The following is a 27,500-nucleotide window of genomic DNA, read 5'->3' as shown; positions in this document are numbered from 1 at the left end:
CCCCCGAGGTACATGCAACAAATTTGCGATTTTCGTGTCGTGCACTGCCGACAACCGACTAAAGTTTCAATGCTAAAAAAATGTAATTAGTTGTGCTATTTTCAAAGTAAAAAAAGATTTATCCATGGAAATGAGCCGACCCCAACAACTCGCTCAGTGACCTCGACGTTAATGTAAGAAATATGAGGGAAAGTAGTCAATTTCAGCTAAATTTTGAAATGTATAAATGTACAAGGAATGTCGGTTTCAGTATCTTAACCTTATTTCAGAGAGGTGTCCGACTCGTTGGCTGAACGGTCAGCGTACTGGCCTTTGGTTCAGAGGGTCCCGGGTTCGATTCCCGGCCGGGTCTGGGATTTTAACCTTAATTGGTTAATTCAAATGGCACCGGGGCTGAGTGTATGTGTTGTCTTCATCATAATTTCATCCTCATCACGACGTGCAGGTCGCCTACGGGAGTCAAATAGAAAGACCTGCACCTGGCGAGCCGAACACGTCCTGGGATAACCCGGCACTAAAAGCCATACGACATCGCATTTCATCTCAGAGAGGCGCTTGTCTTTTTACACATCTACAGAAAAATCTTATTGACAATACTTGCAACGGAGAGGGCATGCCTTACTTTCAAATGAAAAACCATCTATCATTGCACTACTTAGATCTCATGCAATTTTAAGGCCTCTCAACACCGAATCCGTTTTATTTGTGCAGCTTCATCCATCGAGTTATTCCTAATTTAGTACTTACTTAATTTCGAGTATCCGCCTTCTAATATCATCACCTGTTTGTACCAAGAACACATTCTCTCTGCTTTAATGTGTCACTTTCAAGTTATAAATAAGATACCCCTAGTCTACCAAACATGCACTCCTGTGCTGCTAAGTCGGTATGAAAACAAAGCGATGTGATGAGAGTCCAATCCGTGAGCTGATTTCGTTCTTACAGGATATAGCCTCGTCATTGAGCTAACTTCATTCTTACTGGATATGGTCTCGTCCATGAGCTGAATTCTTTCTTAAATGATATAGTTTCGTCCGTGAGCTGGCTTATTTCTTAAATTATATAGTTTCGTCCGTGAGCTGGCTTATTTCTTAAATGATATAGTTTCGTCCGTGAGCTGTAGGGTATAGTCTCATCCGTGAGCTATAGTGTATGGCCTCGTCCGTGAGCTGACTTCTTTCTTTACATGGTGTGGCCTCGTCCGTGAGCTGACTTCTTCCTTTACATGGTAAGGTCTCGTCCACGAGCTGACTTCCTTCTTTACAAGATATGGCTTCGTCCGTGAGCTGACTTCTTTCCTTACAAGGTATGACTTCGTCCGTGAGCTGACTTCTTTCTTTACAAGGTATGACTTCGTCCGTGAGCTGACTTATTTCTTTACATTGGATGGCCTCGTCCACGAGCTGACTTCTTTCTTTACATTGGATGGCCTCGTCCACGAGCTGACTTCTTTCTTTACATGGTATGGCATCATCCGATGGCTGACTTCTTTCTTTACATGGTATGGCCACGTCTGTTGGCTGACTTCTTTTTTTACACGGTATGTTCTCGTCCGTGAGCTGATTTCTTTCTTATAGGGTATGGCTTTGTCCGTGAGCAATAGGGTATGGCTTCGTCCATGAGCTCACTTCTTTCTTTACAAGGTATGGCCTCGTCTGTGAGCTGACTTCTTTCTTTAAATGTTATGGCATCGTCCGTGAGCTGACTTCTTTCTTACAGGATATAGTCTCTTCCGTGAGCTATAGGGTATGGCCTCGTCCGTGAGCTGATTTATTTCTTCCAGGATACCGTTGATTGCAACAGCAAGATCAATGCATCGTATTAGCTCTATTTTGATTAAATTTCCAGTTTTTAACTACCAACCTGACATTCACTCCTCTCATATTTGATCCCTATCGACATCTCTTTAGTCTTAGAAATGCTAATTTTCATATCGTACTCACTGCGCATGTTTTCAAGTACCAAGTACTGTCTTCCAATACTATCAAGTCACCGGCACAGATGAAACTGCTCACTACATTTCCACCCAGATGAAAACCTCCTTGGATTTTCAAGATAAACGCCTTTGATGGCCTGTATTAACCCGCTCCTAATCCCATAACGTGAAGAGTGAATATCATTACCTAATTTCCCTCAGCATGAAAATGTTGTATGCACGTGTAACTTTACAACATACCTCACGTATAACAGATTTTCCAGGTGTATACATGTTTACAGAGCCAGGAGTTATGTAGCTTCATGTCGAGTTCCTTCAATCAATGAACTGAACGTTGTGGTAGATTTTCCTGCTACTTGGTGCTGTCCTGTGAAGAGTGATTGCTCTGTCTGGTCACGTCCTGTTCCTTAATGGATTTCTCGCCCACTACTTGTATTGGTCACGTAATGTCAAGCCGACTGCTGTGTAAAAATACTAATTGGATATGAAGTGTTCACTGCTGCCAAACTTCACTCACACCATTAACACTACCAGACCTAAAATAAATGCTCTTTGTTTAACCAAGTAATATCTGAGGTTACGATGAACTATTCTTCTTCTTCTTGTCCTTCCCTCACATACCTGTGGTTGGCACTTTGTATGGACGGAGTCCACTTTTAAGGCCGGATTCCCATTACGTCGCCAAAACCTATGTGGAAGGATGTGCTCACTATTATGTGTTTCTGCAGTGGCTTGTGGTGCATTGTGTAGAGATGAAGGTTGGTATTATGATAAACAAGAACACCAAGCATCCTCGCATGGAATCGAACCTGAGGTCCCCTGAACTGAAGACCAGCACTCGGGTAGGCAAGTTTTTGAAAATTTGACTTTTCAAGTCCCAGATATCCTCAGAGCAAAGTAGGTATGAAAATATCGCCTCGTAAACACAGACAACGCAATATGTAGGCTACTCCATTTTCAAAATGATGACGGACACATTTCACCTAGTAATGCATGGAAAGCACGACGCTTATACCAAGAATGATTTTCTGGCCGAAGACTGCCAATTGCTGTCAGGTGCCGAAGGAATGAAAATACACCTGTGTGAAGCAATATGCGTTGAAAAGGAACCATCAGATACGATGCTCCAGTGAAGCGTGATGATCACAAAGAAACTGTCCATAATACAACCCGCATGCGAACCAATTTGAACAATTTCTTCATTAATCACCTCACTGTGAGTCTAGGAGTAGAATGATTATGCACAATCACATCACGCCTCCGGCAGTGAGTGCTGCTTCCAATTGATCACACTTCTCATTCGACTCACTCTGCTATATCTTCAAGTTAGATAAACCATAACAGTGCTGTTTATAGTTACAGCAGTGGTCATCATTATTGCGGCTCACATGGGACTGAATGAAATGCTGAAACACAAAACATGACGTTGGCTGTTAACCAACGTGGCCGAGGAGAAGTCTGGTGCACTTGTCCAACTCTTGTAACATTTCAGTGTCAACCTAGTTTCTGATAAACATAGAGCATTCCTCTTAGACGCGTAGAACTATTCCTTATTATCATTCATTATTTCCTCCTTATTGTTGGTTTTTCAGCAACGAATAGGTTTATTTTAATCCTTGTTCCTACACAAAAACTATTAATTATGGGAAGATAGTGTAAGTTTCCTAACTGTCTGACTAATTTACAAACATATAAAACTGTATTTAACTTGAGAAATCTGAATATCTGCATTTAAAATGGAAATTATGAAAATTAACATTCATTAAATAAAATACACATTCGTCGGACCTTATACTCACACTTGTTACCTGCTTACTTACACATACGTTATTTGAAGGGCGCCAGCTTCCACTCAGTGCAGCAATAATAGAATGAGAATCTTGACTATCTCTAGGGTGTGGGGTAATAAGCTTCCTTTTGACAACATACCATATAAGTTCTGGGAAAAGGAGATTGGCATTCGATTTCCCCATTAATTTTGAGGTTAAGATATTTTACTGTCATTGAAATGAAACCATGAATTCGTTTGATAGAACAATATATATTATTTAAATAATATATAAAAATAGTGAGCCTGGTTGTAATAAAACAGATGAGAATATGAAATTATGACATTGCAACTGAAAGAAACTAGGCATGAATTTGAATTCTTCTTGACCGGACATTTAACAATTTATACGAAATATTTCCCTCACTGATTCACTTGACTGTACCTTCAACACTTTGAGTGTAATTACGACGTAATCCTTTGATCTGGTGTTTACTGTAGATGTGTCACGCCTAACTTGGTGATACATCCTTGTGACTGCTTTTTCTCCATATCATCTGACTTCTTTGTAAGTCAATATGGTATCACCTCATGGCAGGTCCAGGGTTGCCCTCTCTGACTCCATGGTAAGCCCTTGCGTCCGTGTCTTCAACTAGTGACGGACCAACCTTTGGCCTCACTCTCTCAATGACCAATGATTAATGGCTCATTGAGTCTTCTCCATCTCTCGTTCACACTCGTTGACTGACCGACTGAGGCCTCTTCATCTAGTAGACTTCTTCACTGTACTGCTTCCGTTTAAGTAATGACTTATGACCGACTGAGGCCTCTCCTTCCCGTGGACTGACGCTATAAGGCGCTGGTCCTCGTATTTATAACCACTGGTTGACACACCTACGCAATCTCCAGAAACAACAATGACATACTCCCACAACGCCTCAAACTGTTGCATGTAATGGTGAAATGCCCTGGGGCTCCCTAAGAAAATCAAAGGAACAGAGCTTAGTGCTACGTGAGAACGATGACGTAGCCATGACATAGCAATGACTTGGCAGAATCGCCGGTAGTATAACAATATAACGACGTCACATCCACATCTGATACATCGAAACTCTCACTGTACAGGTATTTAATGATAATCTACATATACGTATATATGCATACACTCAATTACAAATACGCATGAGACAAGCTTTGCGTACTGGAATTGAATAATAATTATAACAAAATAATAGTAATACTGACATAATGATAATAATAATAATAATAATAATAATAATAATAATAATAATAATAATAATAATAATAATAATAATAATAATAATAATAATAATAATAATAATAATAATAATAAAGATAAAATAATAAAATACAGATATCATCTTATAAGGGGATTTGAACCGTTACAATAGAAGAGATGTTTGAAGGTTAGGTTATACAGTGTGGGTTGCATAGATACAAATAAGTATGGACAGCTCATTCACTCAGTGTAATTCGATAAGGAAAAGGACTGAACATATTTCAGCGGAGGACTCCAGATTTAGAAGGATACAATTCGAAGGAATTAAAATAGCTTTCCTTTCAGAATGAGAATTCTACTACATAAATTCCCAATTTTCTTAATTTCTTCAATCAATCAATCAATCAATCAATCAATCAATCAATCAATCAATCAATCAATCAATCAATGACCTGCATTTAGGGCTTTTACGCAGGTGGCAGATTCTCTATCACTTGCTTACTTATCTTTCCTTCAACGTTTTCAAAGAACTTGGAAATCTATCGAACATTTCTCTCGATCATGAATTCCAATCCTTTACTCCTCGTCCTGCAAATTAATTTCTCCAATCTCTCCTCTTGAAATCCAGCTTTATCTTCCTATTATGATCTTCTAAATTAATCATTACTGATCTGCACTTAGTGCAGACGTCCAGGTGTCAGATACCCTATCTATCGTTTCCCTAACATTTTCTTAAATGATTCCAATGTAATTGGAGATTTATTGAACCTCTCCCTTGGTAAGTTATTTCAGTCCCTAACTCCCCTTACTACAAATGAATATTTTCCCCAATTTGTCCTCTTGAATTCAAACATCTTCATATTGCGATCATTCTTATTTTTAAAGACACCACTCAAACTTATTCAACTAATAATGCCATTTTACTTCTTTCCTCCAATGACAGCACGGATCATACCAAAAGTAGAACACCTCGCCTCATTTCTCCCAAGTCTTCCCAGCCCTAATTTTGCAAACGTTTTCTAACGCTGTTCCTTCGTCGGAAATCATCCAGAACAAATCGAGCTGCTTCTCTTTGGATTTTCTCCAGTTCTTGAATCAAGTAATCTTGGTGAGGCTCCCATACACTGGAACAACACTCCATTTGGGGTCTTACTAGAGACTTATATGCCCTCTCCTTTACATCCTTAATACAACCCTAACTACCCTCCTAATCATGTGCAGAGATCTATACCCTTTATTTACAATCACGTTTATGCGATTACCCCAATGAATATCTTTCCTTACTGTACCGTATATTAAAATTTCACCCCATCAACGCAGTATTTAAAATTGAAAGGACTCATCCTTTTTGTGAAACTCACAACTTGATTTTTAGCCACGTTTGTAATCATACCATTGCGTACTGTCCATCTCACAATATTATCGAGGTCAATTTGCAGTTTTTCACAATCTTGTATCGTATTTATTACTCGATACAGAATAACATCATCAGCAAAACGCCTATCTTTGATTCCACTTTTCTTACTCATATCATTTATATAGGAAGACATATATATCTAATAATACCGATTCGAGAAATTACCCTCTTAATTATTACAGGGTCAGATAATGAATCGTCTATTCTAATTCTCTGAGATCTATTTTCTAGAAATATAGCCAAACATTCAGCCACTCTTTTGTCTAGTCCAATTGCACTCACTTTCTCCAGTAGTCTTTCATGATCTACCCTATCATGTGCCTTAGATAGTTCAATCGTGATACAGTCCATTTTACCTCCCGAATGCAAGATATCTACAATACCTTGCTGGAATACTACAAGTTGATCTTCTACCGTGCCAGTTATTCATTTCGAAAACATGTCTAATATAATCAGAAAGAATACGTTCCCAAAGCTTACATGCAATGCATGTCAAACAGACTGGCCTGTAATTTTCAGCTTTATGCCTATTATCCTTTTCCTTATACACAAGGGCTACCATAGCAACTCTCTATCCATTGGGTAGAGCTCCTTCATGCAAACAATAATCAAATAAGTACTTCAGATATTGTACTGTATCCCAGCCCATAGTATTTATTATATCCCCCGAAATCTTATCAATTCCAATAGATTTTCTAGTTTTCAAATGATGTACCTTGTTCTAAATATAATTGTTATCATATGTAAATTTTAATACTTCTTTAGTATCAGTCACCACCCCTATCTGGACATTATCATTGTAACCAACAATCGTTATATACTGCTGACTGATTACTTCTGTCTTAATAAGATCCTCGTGGACACACTCCCTTTGTTCATCAATTATTCCTGGAATGTCCTTCTTGGAATCTGTTTCTACCTTAAAGTACCTATACATAGCTTTTCATTTTTCACTAAAATTTCTATTACTGCCAATTATGTTTGTCATCATGTTATCCTTACCTGAGTTCTTTGCTAGATTCAATTTCCAAGTATTCCTTCAATTTCTCATTACTTCCACAGCCATTCCTAACTGTATTTCCTTCCAACTGCACCTCCTTCTTAGTCTCTTTACTTCTCTGTTATAATATGGTCGTGCCTTATTGTTACACTCTGTATGGCCATACACTAAATGGTCGTACCGTACACCATGTGTGCTCTACAAGCAACGCCACTATATAGTAATGCCATTTTCAAAGTTTGCACACAATACGAATGAAAGATATATTGTTAGACATTGAGGAATGACACACTTTGGTGGTGTGGGTGTAACTCATTTGGTACATGCTGTGATAGTCGTTGCTCTAATAATGTTCCCTAGGAATTCCTGCACTGCAGCCTTCAAGGGATTTTCGGACTCGCAGTGTCATAAGTGCACCATGAAGGAAGGAAGGAAAGAAGGAAGAAAGAAAGGAAGGGAGGAAGGAAGGAAGGAAGGAAGGAAGGAAGGAAGGAAGGAAGGAAGGAAGGAAGGAGGGAAGGAACGAGCGAACGAACGAACCAAGGAACGAACGAACGAACAAGCGAAAGAAGGAAAGAACGAACGAAGAGAACTGTAATAGCAGCCGATATCCGATAATGAAATCAAGACTAAAGGGACTGGAGAAAGATCAACAGGATTGTGACCCTAGAAAACCGTGGGCTAAAGCGATTGTAATAATAAGAGTAATAATGTCTCTCCTAGACTTTGAAACCTCACATCTCCGTCCAGTATACCATTCTGATATCCCAGCAAGCTGTTCTGTGATATGGGCAATGCAGTGCCGATGCACTGGTGGATAGTATTGTAGGCCACAGTGTTAAGCACTGGAAACACTTAAGTTGTGTGTGAATTTGTATATGATGCTGCTGGATTTAGAATGTTAAACTAGTAGTATTTCTTCTAATATTTTCTTTCCATCGAAATACTTGTTGTTCTCTAGTAGTAGTAGTAGTTATTCTTTTTGTTGGGTAATTATGCTTCACTATATTTTCACATTACTGTAAGTGTGCATTGACACGGGGTATTGCGATGTATTTGTTAATAAAAATAGTATGTCTCTCCTCTTGAGATATATGACCTCCAAGGAAGCAATAAATAAATGTCTCAGTATGGGAAATTAATGATTGATCATGCTAGCCTAAATTAATTATAATTTAAAGTTTACTAATTAAAAATAATCAGCCAGTGGCTTCCAACATCTCATAACAGGAAGTTAAAGTTTGTTTAATAATTCCTTTGCTTTCTTTACACAGGTCATATGGCGACGATGGGGCAACAAACCGACCGTAGCCTTGATTAAGGTACAACATTTGCCCTGGTGTGAAAATAGGGATCCACGGAATGCTACCTGCAGGGCTTCGCACTGAATTACTTAGTTAAAGTTTAAAAATCATATTTTATATACAAGTCTTTACCTTTAATTCTAATAAACGCACATGATCAGTCTTAATATTACGAGTGTTTAAGACATAGTTGATGAAATAAAATGGTGTAGGTGATAAACAATTAATACCGGAAATCGATAATGGGTTTGAATACAAAAATAATAATATCTAATTAATGATAAGGAATGTTTGTGAGTGAGTTGAACTGGTTGAACGAAGACCAGGACGGTCACCGAAGAGTCTAGAAGCTAGAACATGTCTAGATATAAAGATGAACATGTCTACTGACTATTCTCGCGTTCGCATATGAACAGAGCCGTTTGGCAATATTCTAGGCGAGAAAGAAGGTAGCTATGTTTTATCTCCATGTCTGAATCCAGTTTTAAAATGTGAAAAGATCGTGTTCTACTGAAAACAGATTATACTATCGACAAAAATTTAGGATAAGGAATTATACACAAGGAAATGTTAACCAAAGCCTTAAGGGGGTCCTACACCTTTGAACATAGAAAAATGGCGTGTAATAACTTTTTTCCGCAGCAATGGAAATGAATACCAAACGGGAACTTAGTATGACAAACGCAGTATTTCTTTATAATTGGCCTACATATTTAGAAATCACATAAACCAATACCATTACATATAATTAACTGTTCAAAATGGCGGTGTATCTTGGCCACTCGTTTGCCGTTTGCCCAATAATTTCCAAACACATGTATGTTTGTCTACCATTGTTTTTATTATGGTTAGTAACGTTATATCTACAACATATAGCCTACTAGAAACAGTGAAGTCCATTAAGTATTTTTTTTATGGAGGCATTTTCAAGTAGTCTTATTCATTAACTTTCATTTGAAAATATTTTTACAAATTTAGATATTGAAGCTAGCTCAATAATTCTAGTAGGCCTATATCTTCTTCTCTGTGGTATAGATATGCATTGAAAATTTCATCTTGGTATCTTAAAAACTTTCAGAGTTATTGGGGAAAAGGTTCTGCAGAACAGAAGTTAGGGAAAACAAGCAGCAAACTTGCTTGGGTGAGAGAGCTTCACCGAAAGTATTGGAGATATTGACAAAACTGTTTAAAAAGAGAAAAGTTCAATATTAAGTGGAAAAGTAATAAGAAAAATGACAATTCGCATTTTTCGTCGGTCAAAGTTGTCGGTCCCCCCTTAACTCAAATTTTTCAGCTCTTATGCCTTTTAGCTTGGCTTATTTTGTAAACAGTATTATTATTAACAAATACATCGCGATTGCGAAATATCGCGGTTAGAAGTCAATGTATTCAACAATTCTTCATATTGCGGCATGGTGAGCCGCTGCGTCCGCCATTCCAATGAACAACCACGGGAAGTAGCACAAGCTAGCCAACTCCAACAACACGCTCATTACCAAAAAAGGCCCATCCTCTCACTACTCCCGTCACCAGGTGGAGGACGGACACATGAGGATTGGTTAACGCCCCGTCGCTGCTATCTAGATCGTCCTGCTTTCTCAGTGGAGGCCTGCGGCATTTTGGAAGGATCTAGGCGGCACGCGGAATGTATTCGCCTTCGGGAAGACTCTGGGAGGTGACCTACGGAGTGAGTGAGTTGGTGTAGCTCAGCTAATGCACTGAGTCCAACGTGTGAACTCAGAAAGTTAGCGAAGAGTGCAGGCAGTGTGTTGGTGTCAGTCTGTAGGAGTATCTGTCAGTTGGAGCCGAGGACTCGTTTCTGTGTGCCTGTCGTGTCTGGGGCTAGCTGCTGTGAGGACGTGGCCTGTCCTGTGCAGTGTAGAGGACAACACTGGGTGCCGACATGGGGCTGGGAGTGGAGATCGACAACGGATACTATCCCGAGCTGCGAGACGGACGTGAAGACAGCGTTAACGAGTGTGACTGAGCGGCTGAGTGAGTGATCGAAGACTCTGTGTGTGTGTCATGTAGACAGAGCGTGGGAAACTAAGAGAGAGAGCGTGAACCATGTAAGTGTGTAAGTTGTGAGCTCGGCATTCGTTGTGTAAATGTGTAGTTTTAGTCCTTAGCTAACAAATTTCTTAAATAGGACGCTAGTGGGTTCTGTCTTATTTATTTACCCCCCAACACGTAACAATATTCCGTCGTTACGAAGTCAACAATGGAAAGCATGGCTTCTGACCAAAATATATATATTTAAAGGGAATATTTGATTCATTTTTACCTCCGAGAGGGGTTACGGTTACAGAAATGGCTACGTGAACAATAATTGTTGGGAATCTGCCACCTGGGCGACAGCCCTAAATGGAGATCATTGATGATTGATGATGAATAATGAGGTGTAGCCAGAACAGCTAACCTTCTTTCTACCCGTGGTAGCGATGTAAAGTAGTGAACTCTCTGAAAGTAGCTGATAAATACTCACCTCACAGGGCGGTATTTCACTTTGCTGTTAAAAGCATTATGTCTTCACTTCTAAGAATATTTGCAACCACGCGAAGTTGCACTGTTTTCTTGGAGACTCAGTGTGAACGTGAGTCAACAAAGGCCACTAGATTAAAGTTTCTTGTAATTATCTTTTAATCTGGCTCTACCATAAAGACTGAACTGAGCGCAGTGGAGATACCATCGCGTGATGTACAGGGCACTTCCTCTCCAAGTCGCCTCTTCATTTCCCTTAACCTACATTCACAGCTAAATTAGGAGGAAGTGAACATGTTACACATTAGTTTCTACGAAGATTTCTACTAACGTTGCCTTTTAACATGCTGACTTCAATTGCACTCCGCGAAGTGTTATGCACATGGAAGACAGGATGAATCCGAACACCACCAGGGTGCTCGGGGATACTTCCTGTGCCTGTTGGTATAAGGGAACCGCGGTCTCCGGCGGCTCGTTACAGCGTAATGATGTTTGTTTCTGAGTCATCAGTCAATAGACTCGTTTGATGCAGCACTCCATGTCACCCTATAATGTGCTAAATTTTACATTTCTGCATAACTGCGGCCTCTTACATCTGCTCTAATCTGCTTGCCATATTCATACCTTGGTCTACCCCTACAGTTCTTACCGCCTACACTTCCCTCAAAAACAAACTGAACAAGTCCTAGGTGTCCTAAGATGTGTCATTATCATTCCTTCTCTTCTTCTCGTCAAATTTAGCCGAATCGATCCATTCTCACCAATTCGATACCGTACCCCTTCATTCGTGATTCGATCTATCCATCTCACCTTCAACATTCTTGCGTAACACCACATATCAAAAGCTTCTATTATCTTTCTTTCTGGGCTAGTTTTCGTCGAGGTCCTATTTCACTTCCATACAATGCCACCCTCCAGACATAATATCTTCCTAATTAACATATCAATATTCGATGTGACGAAATTCCTTCCCCTAAGGAAGGCCCTCCTTGTTTGCGCTGGTTTGCATTTTATGTCTTCCTTACGTCTGCCATCGTTAGTTATTTTACTACCCATGTAACAATATTCCTCTGCTTCCTTAAAGACTTCATTTCCTTATCTAATATTTTCTGCATCACCTAAGTTCGTTCGAGTGCACTCCATTACTTTTCTTTTGGACTTATTTATTTTCATCTTGTGCTTGTTATCCAATACTCTGTCCATAATATCCAGAAATTTCTTGAGATTTTCTGCAGTCTCAGTTAAAATAAGTATATCATCGGCAAACCTCGGGGTTTTGATTACCTCTCCTGGGACTGTGATTCCCTTTTCATATTCCTCACTGATTTCCTTTACTGCCTGTTCTATATGAACATTGAAAAGATAATTAATATTTAATCGATTTGTTACCCCAATCAGTCTTGTTTCTGTGAAAATATCTTCATGTCATTGAAAAAGCATGTAATATGCAATAACCACAACGTACAACACAAAACACAGAGTAATGCAGGAATCCTAAGACGAATAACGTAGCCTACACTTTTCTCACAGTTTACTTTAAATTTGCATTACGTCGCACCGACACAGATACGTCTTATGGCGACGAAGGGATTAGAAACGCCTAGGAGTGGGAAGGACGTGGCCGTGGCGTTAATTAAAGTACAGCCCCAGCATTTGCCTGGTGTGAAATTGCAAAACCACGGAAAACTTTCTTCAAGGCTGCCGACAGTGGGGTTATTTCCCTGATAAAAACACACAACTGCGCACCTCTAACCGCACGGCCAACTCACGGTGTGTTCAATGTCAACAAATAACATTTATTATCGTCATTGCAATACGGAAACAAAGCTAACTGGGGCACCAAAACATACTAATTGTAATTACGCTGTACAGAGCCACCGGAATCCGCCGGCCCCTAATACAAGTATACTCAGATGGTATGGCTGATTTTGGTATGGTTTGTCGGTGAAGTTCGGGTTCATCCTGTAGATGTGACAAACTTTCCACACAACGAATAAGAAATATGCAGTGAAGTACTGCATACAAACGACTTTGTACGAATAATTATAATAATAATAATAATAATAATAATAATAATAATAATAATAATAATAAAAATTAAAAATTAATAATAATAATAATAATAATAATAATAATAATAATAATAATAATAATGATAATAATAATTGTACTGGCAGGTACACCCCAACGCCGCGTATTTAAATTCAGCGCCTAAACGAAAATCCTCTAGTGGCAAAACAGTGAAACTGAAACTAAACCAACTTAGAACTTTACTCTGAAGATGTCACCACAGAAATATGATGTAATTTTGTTATTGTGCAGTTTCCTAACCTGAGTGAATATCTACTTGTTTTGTTTGACATTCGTCAAGAAGATTGGACATTCTTCCACAGATTACACCACTATGAACTATGATCAGGCACCCTGGTGCGAAGTGAATGAACCTATATTTTAAGAAGTTTTGTATTTCTAGGTTTTTTAACTAATTGATGTTCATTTATTTTTGTGTTGGCAATATTTACCTTTTCTTTCCGCCAGTTTTGATTCTAACCAATCACTGGTTAATTTTCCACCTATCACAGGCTTCTTCTCCGATTCTGAGTGTTACTTTTGAAATCTACCGATAAAATTCAGTGGGTGTGTCTTGATTAATCGTGAATGATTTCGAACCTTCCCTGAGGGTTTATAAACTGAGGCTTTTCTCGTTTCTTGGCCAATTGATTGACATCTATCTGAGTGTGTGTGTTAAGCAGGAGGCGGGCTGGCATTTCCTCGGCAACTAGAACTGCTACAAGGTATGACCACATAATTATATTTTTCTTTCTTGCTAACGCCGCAGATTAACCCGAGGGAAAGTTCCGAATCGTTAACTATGTAACTTTAGTTTCTAAAAATGTAACTTCCGCCGGAAAATGTAAAAACTTCATAAATCTATAACTGTAAATCGGGTTTAGAGAGTGATGTACCCTCTCGTGCTCCCTTCATCTTGGTTTGAGGTGACTACGTTTCATAACTGTTTTTCATTCGGTAATGTGGTAAAGTAATTTCTATACGAGTCACCTCAGTAGTTTGGGAATAGCCCCTGTTTCATTGGCCTGCTGCCCTTTAGGTTTCAAGTGTTCACATCTAGTAGTGCAAGTATTCGCCTCCATTCAGTTCGTGTTCGGGCCATTTATTTAACCGTTGTTCTTTTTCCATGAAGGCCCAATAGGTTGGGTATTAAATACCCCTGTATAATCATTTTCCTATTGTAATTTGAGCCTCTAGAAGCCAGAAATTGTAAGTTAATGTTGCCTTGAGTAGGCTTGGAAAACTGAGAGCCTGTTAGCTCTTTTTCAAAGTTTTTGTAAGATTAATGAATGCCTTCTGTAGGCTAGATGTTGTAATTTTTGGAGCAAGTGCTCTTTGAATTAGGCGATATATGCCCTTGTATAAATATGTGTTCTTTTGTAAATTTGAGCTAGTAGCTTAGGAAATATAAAGCTAGGGGCTTAAAGCCCGAAGTGTTAAGATTCTGAATCTTGGATTTATCCCCATCTTGTTAAATGATTGCTACTTGTACCTGTAATATTGTCATGAAAAAAATTGTTTGAAGTTCAAAAAAATATGACCTTCAGTTTAAATTTTTTAGTTCAATTCTTGACATTGTAGTTAGACCCATTCACCCCAGCACCTTCTTTCACCTCTGCGTTCCGCAGATACCACGGGATAATAATATATATATATATATATATATATATATATATATATATATATTGAAGCACTGTAGACGTTTATAGTCGTGAAATTACCAACTTTTCGCCCCAGTGTGGCAGCGGGGTCGTCAGTTGGATAGCCGCACTTTTCCAAGTGCACCATTGAGTCACGACTGCAAGCCTTCATCGTAGAACAGATCAGTGACGGTGCATAAATGCTTTCCTTCGGCTTTTATATATATAAAATAATTACCCTATAGGGAACCATAATTAAATATCATCGACTGCAAATATTAAACTATTCAAACTCTTTAATATACCGAATCGAGGAAATTTATTTATGGTTTCATTCCAGGAATTTGATTTTTGAAGTAATAACAGCGTTCAGTCTGCAAGCCTCTGTGAATTTATTAAACGTCGCCACAATCCTCCATTTGCAACTAGTGTTGTGGATCCATTTAGTTCTATACCTTTTATCTTTAAATCGTTAGAAACTGAGTCTAACAACCGTCATTTTGACTTCCCTATATTTTTCCTACCCTCCATAACAGAGTCCATTATACTCCTAGGTAACCTATCCTCCTCCATCCGCAGCATACGACCCCACCACCGAAGCCGGTTCATTCGAACAGATTCATCCAGTGAGTCCATTCCTAAATCCTTTACCTCCTCACTCCGAGTATCCTCCTGCCAATGTTCCCACCTGTTTGCACCAGCAATCATTCTCGCTACTTTCATGTCTTTTACTTCTAACTTATGAATACGTTTTCCTGAGTTCATCCAGCTTTCGCTCCGGTTAAGCAAAGTTGGTCTGAAAACAGATCGATGTAAAGATAGTTTCGTCTGGGAGCTGACTTCCTTCTTAAAGAACACAGTTGATCGCAACTGCGAGCTCACTGCATTAGCTTTACTACACCTTGATTCAATCTCACTTACTATATTACCATACTGGGAGATTACACAACCTAAATACTTAAAATTGTCTACCCGTTCCAGCTTTGAATCACCAATCTGACATTCAAATCTGTTGAATTTCTTACCTACTGACATCATTTTAGTCTTCGAAAGACTAATTTTCATACCATACTCATCACAACTATTTTAATGTTCCAAAATATTAGATTGAAGGCTTTCGGCAAAATCTGCCATTAAGACCAACTTGTCAGCAGAGTCCAGACTGCTTACTACATTTCCATCTAATTGAATCCATCACAGACACTGTATACCTTTCAGCAGATGATCCATGAAAACTACGAACAGCAATGGTGAAGGATTATAGCCTTGTAAGTACCCTGAACAAAATACTCACTCTACCATCTCACTGCTGCACATTTATCAACATAAATGCCTTTGATTGATTTTAATAATCTACCGTTAATTCCATAGGCGCCCTGTATGGTGATTATCTTTTCCCTCGGTACCCTGTCATATGCTTTCTATAGATCTACGAAACAAAAACACAATTGTCTATTCCTCTCCTAATATTTTTCACTTACTTGGCGCATACTGAAAATCTGATCCTGACAGCCCGTCCGTGATCTGAAACCACACTGGTTTTCATCCAACTTACTCACAACCGTTGATCGCACCCTCCCCTCCAAGATGCCACTGAATACATTGCCTGGAATACTGATTAATGGGATATCTCGATTATTGTTGCAATCCATAGTGTTTCGTTGCTTCTATATAGGTGAAATTACTGCTTTTGTCCAGTCTGACGGTACCTTATCAATAATCTAAACTAGTCTTAATACTCTATGAGGATATTTCACCCCTGCCTTCCCACTATATTTCACCATTTCAGGTCTAATATCATCTATTCCTGCTGCTCTATGACAATGGAGTTTATTTAACATCCTTCCCACTTTCTCAATTGTAACTTCACAAACATCACTTTCTTCCTCCCCATGAGCTTGGTTGTACGCGTCACCGCCAGGAAGATTTCCTTTTACGTTGAGAATATGTTCAAAATATTCCCTCCACCTGTCCAGTGATTTCCTGGGATCTATTATGGGTTCAAATGAATTACCCAGAACACTGTTCATTTTCATTTTCCCTCCCTTCCTACGATTCTTCATTACTGTCCAGAAAGGTTTCTCTGCTGATTGACCTAGCCTTTCTAGGTTATTACTAAAACCTTCCCAAGACTTCTTTTTGGATTCCACAACTAATTGTTTCACTCTGTTTCTTTCATCTACGTACAATTCCCTGCCTGCCTCGGCCCTTATTTGGAGCCATTTCTGATAAGCCTTCTTTTTACGTTTACAGGCTGCTGTCACTACATCACTCCATCAGTTTTCCCACCTTTACACACAGTTGTTCCTAGGCATTCCCTTGCTGTTTATACCACAGCATCCCTGTATGCCACTCATTATCTTTCTATATCCTGAACCTGCTTACTGTCTACTGTTTGAAACTTCTCACTAATCATATCCATGTACTTCTGTCTAATTTCCTCGTCCTGGCGAGTTTCTACACTAATTCGTTTTCAGACAGACGTCACTTTCCCTATCCTATACCTAGGGATACTTAGTTGACTACACGTCAAACCGTGGACTGTATCATAAAAAATCCCGGAAAATGCCGTACATTCCTAACTGACTTACTGAACTGGAAGCCGGTTACCATATTGTCTAATATGGATCTGGTACCCCCAGCCGCTCATGCGTAGTGGTGAGTAGCCTTATGCTTAAAGAATGTATTCGTAACTGCTAAACCCGTACTAGCACAGAAGTCCAGCAAACGCTTCCCATTCCCATTAGCTTCCATTTCTTCCCCACATTTACCAATCATCCTTTCGTATCCTTCAGTTCTATTACCAACTCTTGTTTTGAAATCGCCCATTAGCACTATCCTGTCATTGTTGTTGACCCTGTCTACGATGTCACTCAATGCTTCATAAAACTTGTCAACTTCATCCTCATCTGCATCCCCACATGATGAATACACTGAGAGAATTCTCGTCCTAATTCCTCCAACTGCCGAATCCACCCAGACCTTTCGCTCATTTACGTGCCTAAGAGAAACTATGTTGGGTGCAATGGTATTCCTGATAAACAGCCCTACCCCATATTCTGCCCTTCCCTTTCTAACACCCGTCAAGTACACTTTATAACCTCCTATATCTTTCCGATTATCTGCACTTACCCGAATATCACCTACCCCTAGCACATCCAGATTCATCCTTTTTGCTGACTCAGCCAGTTCTAATTTCTTTCATCCATAAGCCCCATTAATATTGATAGCTCCCCATCGAATTCAATTTCGTTCGTTAATTTGTTTTCAAGGAGTCCATTAATTTACTCTTTTAGTAACATTACAATTACCACGATCCACTCAAAATATAGATTAGCTACAGTAGGGGACCTTTAACTTAAAAAGTGAACTTTCTCAACCTCATACATATTGTAGAAATGCCTAATGGGATGATAGTGCTGAAGTCGCATGTGTGGAGCATGCCATTGTGTGGAAGTGATAATGCACGAAATGTGGTGCTGTAAATGATTGGTGTAGGCGAAGTCGGGGGGATGGATTACAATGAAGACACCAAAGGAAGGATCGTGAGCGGGGAGGATTTAACAAAGTTTGGTAGATTGATATCCAGGCTTGTTCAGTTTGAGTAGGATTGTCATGTAATGGAAGACAAAGGAATACGTAGGCTGCGGTAATTACGTGTAGATGAAGAGGGTACCACAGGACACTGTACCAACTTGTCTATGGAATTACCCTTTACTGGCCACAGTGAACACTAGAGAAGTGGATGGTGACTTATGGTAGTCTCGACATTAACAAGGAGGAAGTGCAATGCGTCCATGGCGAGAAATGTTACCAGTTCAAATTGCAAATCACAACGTCCACCCTATTCCGAGAAATCTGTCAATCCACGGATTGGTCGTTGTTTGCTTTCAAAATATTTACATTGTATTTTTCATTCAATAATCTTCATTTAGGGCTGTTTGCCGGGAGACAGATTCCCCGTCAATTGTTTACATTGGATTTTCCTGAACGTTGTGAGAGAACTTGGAAATATATACAACATATCCAATATCCATACATACATACATACATACATACATACATACATACATACATACATGCATACACACATACATACATACATACATACATACATACATACATACATACATACATACATACATACATACATACATACATACATACATACATACATACATACATACATACATACATACATACATACATACATCATCAATACAGACCGTTGTGCCTTTCAGCGTCAGTCTGCAAGCCTCTGTGAATATACTAAACATCGCCGCAATCCTCTATTTGCAACTAACGCTGTGGCCACATTCAGTTCTATAACTCTTATCTTTATATCGTTAGAAACTGAGTCAAACAATCGTCGTCTTGGTCCCCCTCTACTTCTCTTACCCACCGTAACAGAGTCCATTATTCTCCTAAGTAACCTATCCTCCTCCATTCGCCTCACATGATCACACAACCGGTTTATGCGTACAGTTTCATTCAACGAGTTAATTCATAACTTACCCCTTCCCTCCTCAGTCCGAGTACGCTGCTGCCATTGTTCCCACCTGCTTTAAAAGAAATCATTCTCGCTATATTCACGTCAGTTACATCTAACTTATGAATAAGATACCCTGAGTCCACCAGCTTTCACTCCCGTAAAGCAAAGTTGGTCTGAAAACTGACCGATGTAAAGATAGTTTCGTCTGGGAGCTGACTTCTTACGTACAGAATACTGTTGATCGCAACTGCGGGCTCACTGCATTTGCTTTCCTGCACCTTGATTCAATCTCACGATATTACCATCCTTGGAGAACACATCCTAAATGCTTGAAATGATGTACCACTTCCAGACTTGTATCTCCAATCTGGCATTAAATTCTTTAGAATTTCTTATATACTGACAACAATTTTGAAAGACGTATTTTCATACCATACTCGTTGCACCTATTTTCAAGTTCCAAGATATTAGACTGCTGGCTATCAGCGAAATCTGCCATTAAAACCAACTCGTCAGCATAGTAAGACTGCTTACTACATTTCCAGCTAACTGAATCCCTCCCTGCTACTTTAAAGCTTTCAGAAGATGATCCATCTACAGTACGAAAAACAAAGGTGAAACTGCCTTGTCTAACAACTCTAAGTACCCTGACTCAAGAACTCATTCCAACATCAAATCTCACTGCAGCCCAATTGTCAACATAAATGTCTTTAATGCGTGCTAGCCGGCCAGTGTCATGGAAAAGGTGCGGTATCCAACTGATGAGCCCATGCCGCACTCTGGGCGAAAACACTGGTAACAATTGATGATTGAGTTTCCTGAATTTTATTTCTAGCTATCTCAATCGGAAGCCATATTTCGGTCATAAATGCCTTTGATTGATTTTAACAATCTACCCTTAATTCCATGGTCCCCCAGTATGGTGAACATCTTTTCCCTCGGTACCCTCTCATATGCTTTCTCTAGATCTACGAAACATAAACACAACTCTCTATTCCTCTCGTAGCATTTTTCAGTTACCTGGCTCAAACTGAAAATCTCATCCTGAGAGCCCCTCTGTGGTCTGAAGCCACACAGGTTTTCATCTAAATTCCTCTCAACCACTGATCGCACCCTAACTTCCAAGATGCCAGTGAATACTATGCTTGGTAAACTAATCAGTGAGATACCTCGGTAGTTGTTGCAATCCTCCCTGTTCCCTTGCTTTTATATAGGTGCAGTTACTGTATGTTTCCAATACGAATGTACATTACTAACACTCCATGTTAATCTTACTATTCTATGACGCCATTTCATCCCTGCCTTCCCAAAATACTTCCCCATTTCAGGTCTAATTTAATCAATTCTTGCTGCTTTATGACAGGTAAGTTTATTTACCATTCATCCCACTAACTCAAGCGTAATTTCACCAACATTTTCCTCCTCCCCATGAGCTCGGTTGTTCGCGACATCGCCAGGAAGATTCCCTTTTACGTGAGAAAGTTTTCAATATCTTCCCTCCACCTTTCCAGTTACTCCCTGGGATCTATTATGAGTTCAAATGAATTACCCAGAACATTATTCATTTTCCTTTTTCCTCCCTTCCTAAGATATCTTTAATGTCCAGAAATGTTTCCCTGCTGCTTGACCTAGCCTTTCCAGGTTGTTGCCAAAATCTACCCACGACTCTGTTTTGAATTCAAAAATGATTTATTTTGCTCGGTGTCCTTTATATACGCACAATTCCCAGTTTTCATCGGCCTTCGTTTGGAGAATTTTCCGATAAGCCTTCTTTTTATATTTACAAGCTGCTCTCACTTTATCATTCCACAAAGATGTTGGCTTTTCCGCATCTTTACACACAGTTTGCCCTACGCATTCCCTCGCTGTTTCTACAGCAGCATCCCTGTATGCCACCCATTTTCTTTCTATATCCTGAATCTGCTTACTGTCCACCGTTCGGAACTTCTCACTTATTATATCCGCGTACTTCTGGAAAAAAAATATTTTGAAACCATGTCATATGAAAGTAATTATATCATTAATTGGGCAACTAAGGTAATTTGGAATCGCGGTATATGTGCCTATGAGTGATAAAGTCAAACTAGGCCTATAAGTTTTATTTAGTCGGGATCCTTGTTTGAGTTTAATTTCTACTCCTATTTTGGGGATTTCTTATTCTCACTTTTATTATTGTTATTGTCTATTTTACTCTATCAATGTTTTCCTGTGCTTGTAATGTGATCTCTAATTGTACCGTTATTTATTGTGAGATGCCCGGAGTCGGCTGATTTCGAGTAATGGAATCGTTTCTCTTTTTCTGCTTCTTCTGTGTCTGGTGTTTAAATTCTATTTCATAAGCGCATTATGCCGCTTGCAAGGCCACCTCACATGAAATTCAATGACAAGGATTTTGCCCTCTGTTAAATCTTTATGTGCAATTAAATTTAAATCATACCATCTAATACAATATTATTTTTTCCTGTAACACTGCGGATTGCAGAGAATTGGAATTTGATTTTCCTAATTCTTAAATTTTCTTTTGGTAAACGATCACTTGAACTATCCATCTTCGGTGTTTTGTTTTGTTCCTGTCTTTGTTACTTACTTGCCTAAATTTACAGGCTTTGCCTGTTGATGATAGTTGCTTGGTTTGAAAAGCTGCACTTCAGTTCATGTGTAATTTGAACTGTAGATTTGGCGGAACATTAATATATTTTCCATTTAAATTTTGTATTGTTTCGGGAAATATTTACTACAGTTTTTCATTTAGTCATTTTATGTGATTATTTAATTTCTTTAATATTTATTTCAATTCAGTTCGCATTATGAGTTGCGAAGTAATATGACCTTTTTCCCATAATGGTTGCTTAAACATTTAGGTAAAAGTCAATGAGGTTGAAGCAAATTTCAATTTGAGTAGATTTATTGTATCAATTTTTGTATCAATTATCAAAAGAAAACTATTACTGGCCAATAGTTTAGGTTTATTTAAGAACTGTTTCTATTACCTTTGATATGAAGTATTATTTTTTCAATTTTCTTCCAGTTCTAATTGATTGTAATTATTGATTAATTATTATGTATTAATTAAATATTATGCTTCAACCTTTAGTTTGGTGTTGCCATTTGGTATACATAATGCCTTTACTAACTTGTCAAGTGTAAATGTTTGTTTTCGAAAGTGGCCTCTTACCAATAATTAATTTTTGAGCCCCATCCACCTATTGTTTTATAGCTTACTGCACCAAAGGTAAGTAGTATTGTTCCTTGTTCTTGCATTTTGTTGAATTGACCCAGTTCGTATCCTGTGTCATTGGGCAGTTGCAACTACATTAACAATTCTTCTTCATTGAAGATTCACAGTATTCGTGCATGAATAGCTCCTGCCTTGCGAACTAGTTTCTACCAACAAATTGTTTCCTTCAACACTCAAGGACGCTTCAGTCTAATATAGTAACTGAATTTGTATTTGATATTACTGGTTTCATTGAAATAAAAATAAATTCCTGCCGAACACAATACATTCTATCAGCAGGCAAGGAAGTTCAAGTAGAGTAATTGTTCCTTAAAAGGCTTCCTTTATTCCTGTCTTGAAACGAAAAAAGGTTATTCCGATGCCATCGGGCCATATATGTCACGTAATAAATGTCTTATTTATCACACTCATCAGTATACCAAATGCACCTTTCACGCACATAATAAATGCATGAAATAGATAACATGTTATTTTTACAACCCTCTGTTGTTGTGGTTTCCCATTCATTGATATCTAACAAAACTAAGATCACTTACGACCACTATAGCTTTCCTCCTCATTTGACAATACAATTAACTTTATACATATCTGAACTCTTAACTAATGATAATAAAAGTAATTATAACAGTCGTTAAGGAGTGCTGCTAGACGTCCAGATAATGGAGTACTCCATTCACTCAGGTGTACGTAGATTCGATTCAAAGTCAGGAAATGTCAAGCTGGGCTCAATGGCTCAGACAGTAGAATACAGGCTTTCTGATCGGAAGATGTAATTACTGAATACCGAAAGGAATACAGAAGAATTACACAATTCTAAACTTCAATTAAGCCTGTCCTAATTACAACAACAGAATTTTAGTAAGAGAGTTTCTACGGATACATACACTATACTGGTACTACACAAATATTTTACAATAATAAAATAAGCACGCTAAATTCTAATAATATATTACTCATATAATACTGTACAGTATGTATGTATGTATGTTCAGTCCGTCAGCGATTCCGCTGGTGGGATCCTCAACAGCTCTGCCATCAGCTGTCTTAGATGGCCTAGGAATCACTGAAGAGGTGTACTAGGGAAATGAGGAGTGAGGTAGTTTCCCGTTGCTTTCCTCTCCGAGCCAGAGTTGCAATTACATATCAGTCAGCCAAGCCCACTGAAATGCATACACCAACCGACCCTATGAGCAACATTTTCACACCATTCATAGCGGGGACTTTCTGCATAACGATTGGCATTACTAGCATCGCTCATACCTTAGTCACTTTCATATTGTCAAAGCCAAGGATAAGACAGAGACAGATCTATGAAAGTAAAAAAATTGCTCTAGCTTATACCAGAAGACATAGTGCACTGTAAACACTAGGTCCTGCCAGCAAAGGCATACTACTGTACAGTACACTACAATATTTTTCAACTACGTTCAGACGTATCCTAATTACAATACCGGTACCGTATGCCACTACTAATCACAAACAAAAAATGAAAATTGCTAGTTTGAAATTTACAAGAACAACTGTACTCAAAGATTACTAACAGAACTAAATGCCTAGACGGGTTATTATTTGTACTATGCTCTAATAGATACACACGAATATAGCACGCAAGATACGGTACTATCTAAATATATTGTATCTACACTACAATTCTCAGCGGAAATGTGGTTATGTGAATTTTTACATCTGGTGGATTATTGTTATTTTCGCTACTACGCGGGACGGAGAATAAAAGTGTCCTTATATGCCGAAAGATAAGATGTTGGCTACAATCATTTCTGTCATAAGTACGCCGGGGCTTGAACTGCAATATTATTGGGGTATAGGAACTTGATTATTAACTTTCACTCGATGAATAAACGAAGGTGCAAGGTAAAAAGTATGCATGGAACTAAGACTACAAATTATCGGTATAATGTAATGAGCTGATTTTGTATTTATTTATACAACAATCGTCAACAATTCTAATAGCATTCTAATAGAATCGTCAACAATCATAAAACTGTTAACTACTATAATTATCCAGTGAAATTAACGTGTATTCTCTTTAACTTATTTTTAAATCGAAGTTTACAGACGTATCGTGTTATTACATTTTTATAAATTACCTTCATGATAGCTTGAAGGATATCTATACGAAATATCGGAAAAGTTGAAGCGCAAGTTACAATGAGTTACATCTCCTTATGATAATCTGCCTTTGTAAGTTATATACCAACGAACATACAGATATTTAAACATATTGTTTTAAAAGTCAATATTCTTACATAAGGTATTTCTTAAACCTAAATTCGAAACAAAGTACGCCTAGCCTACTTAACCTAGAAAACGTAATCTACTGAACACCAACTGAATTACTTGTTATAAAATTGGAATAACTATAACTACACCCAATTTCTACCAGCAAGCACTAAACACCAATATATAAATAGCACTAATTGGAACACACACACACAAAATTTAAACAACTTCAATAGGTTTAACTACTTTATCACTACAATAATACAGAGCTCTCTCAACAGCCAAACGTTCACAAGCGCATCCAGCGATTCATAGATAGTTTTCATAGATACATTGATAGTATGTTCCTTCTAATAATGAAGAAACCCTTAGATGAGAACCGTCGTATTTACAAAGATATTCCTGAACTTAAAAACATTTCAAATAAATGATGTTTGAATGATAAAGGTGTATTCGTCGTCATGCCATAAAGAATAGAAACGATCAACATGATAAAATGTTACCAAGTACACATAATTTTTCAAATTTTCAATGAAAGGAGTCATATCTCCGAATTTGTATTTATTCCATCAGACATTGTACATTATATTTTATTGTAGTGTTATTCAGGGTCACGTTGAATTTTGTTTGTGTTTATCAAGGTATAATAAATAGGTTTTAAATTTTTCTTTCCTTATCATTTGCCGTAGAAATGCATCCTAGATTTCCTACGTTCATTTATGCTTTTAAGTTAGTTTAGTGTTTTATTTAGATGTTATGCCGCGAATGCATCGTGGCCCTGGGAGGCTGGAGGTATGATTCTATGGGACGGAGGAAGTGCAGTTGATCCTTCCACCGTCGAAACAATTTTTGTTCACCCGTCATTTTGAAGTTTACTTTTCTTCGCTTGCTAGTTGAGGTGGCATTTGACTCCAGACTGAAAAGGTCCTATATCATCGAACTCCTTCGAATATGGGCTGTATGGCGGTAGCCCGATTTTGGGGGCAATGATTCTGTCGTATAGTTCTATGGGGTGGAGGCGTGTGTGGTATGGTAGCAATACCATATGGTCTTTCCATTTTGTAGATCCTTTCTTCCACAACGGACATTTCCAAACCAATTTCTTGAATTGTTTCTCCAAAATATCTGAATATCCTTGCCTTCCTTATTCGACCAATTTCTGTTGTTAGAAATTCTGATGCATTTTTTGATATTTGTCATAAATTTGTTTTCCTCTACTGAAATTGTTTAAACCTATTCTGTAGGCTATTTCTTCCATGAGATTGCCTTGTATTGCTGCATTTTGCAGGTTTTCTAAAAGTGCGGCAAAATCACATACAAATGCTAGACAGTTTAATTCAACACCTCTGTTCTTTCCTTCCATTATTATTATTATTATTATTATTATTATTATTATTATTATTATTATTATTGTTGTACTGGGAGGTAAACCTCTACGCCGCACGTTTAAATTCTGCGCCAATAAAACACCCCTACAGGAGAAACTCTGAACTTAAAACTAGACCTCTTTAAACGTTTGCTCACAAAATGTCACTACCTTCATTTTGTGATTATGAAGTGAACAGTACTGTGTGAATTTCAACTTGTTTTGTTTTCTGTTCCTCAAGAAGTGTGGACACTCTCTCATAGATGTCTCTACTAAAGAACTATGATCATGCACCCTGGTGCGAAGTGAAGGAACTTTATTTGAAGAAATTTGGTATTCATAAGTTTGTTCTTTACTAAATTTCGTTCATTCAGTTGTGGGTTGACAATATTTATCTTTCTTTCCGCCAGTTTTGAATTTAGACAATCCAGAATTTCTGTAATTAATTTCTAACCAATCACGGGCTTCTTCTTAGATTTTATGTGTAACCATTCATGTATCTATAAAAGAGAGAGGGTGTGGCCTAATTATTAATGAAAGGTCTCGAACTTTCCCCGAGGGTTTATAAACTGTTGATTTTCTCGTCTCTCGGCCACTTGATCAACATCTAACCTAGTGTGTGGACGTGTAGCAGGAGGCGGTTGGTGCCTCTTTCATCAGCCAGCAGCTCTTCAGCAAGGTAATGGCCGTATAACATCATATTTCTTGCTAGCTCAGCAGTTTAACCCGCGGGAAAGGTCCGAAACTTTAATATGTAACCTACTTTTCTAAACATGTACTTTTCTGCCGGTTTATGTAAAGACTTCATAACATCTGCAACTGTAATTCTGGAATAGAGAGTGATTTACGCTCTCGAGCCCCCCTTCATATTGGTGTGAGGTTCTGAGGTTTGGTAACTGGTTTTCTTGTTTTCTGTAATATCTTAAATTATTCTTATACGGGTCACCTCCATAGTTTGGGAATTGCCCCTGTTTCATCAGCCTAGTGCCTTTTAGGTTTTAAAATGAGTATTTAGGAGTGCGAGTACACGCCTCCATTCATTTTTGTATTTCGGGCCATTTACTTAACCTGTTCTTTTTCTGCTAAGGCCCAGTAGATTGGGTACAAGACACCCCTGTGTCATTGTTGTAAGTTGTGCCTTGTTGGCAATTAATTGTAAAGTCTGGTATTGCCTTTAAGAGGCTTGGAATTCTGAGAGCGGGGCAGCTCTTTTCTAGTATTGTAAGAATGCCTCTGGGAGGCTTAATATTAAAAGTGAGGAGCAAGGGCTCCGCGTATTAGGGTATTTCTGCTCGTTGAACGAATTT

This window comes from Anabrus simplex, chromosome 2 (genome assembly GCF_040414725.1).
Source record: "Anabrus simplex isolate iqAnaSimp1 chromosome 2, ASM4041472v1, whole genome shotgun sequence".
Taxonomy (NCBI): Eukaryota; Metazoa; Arthropoda; class Insecta; order Orthoptera; family Tettigoniidae; genus Anabrus; species Anabrus simplex.
This window is presented reverse-complemented; position numbering follows the sequence as displayed.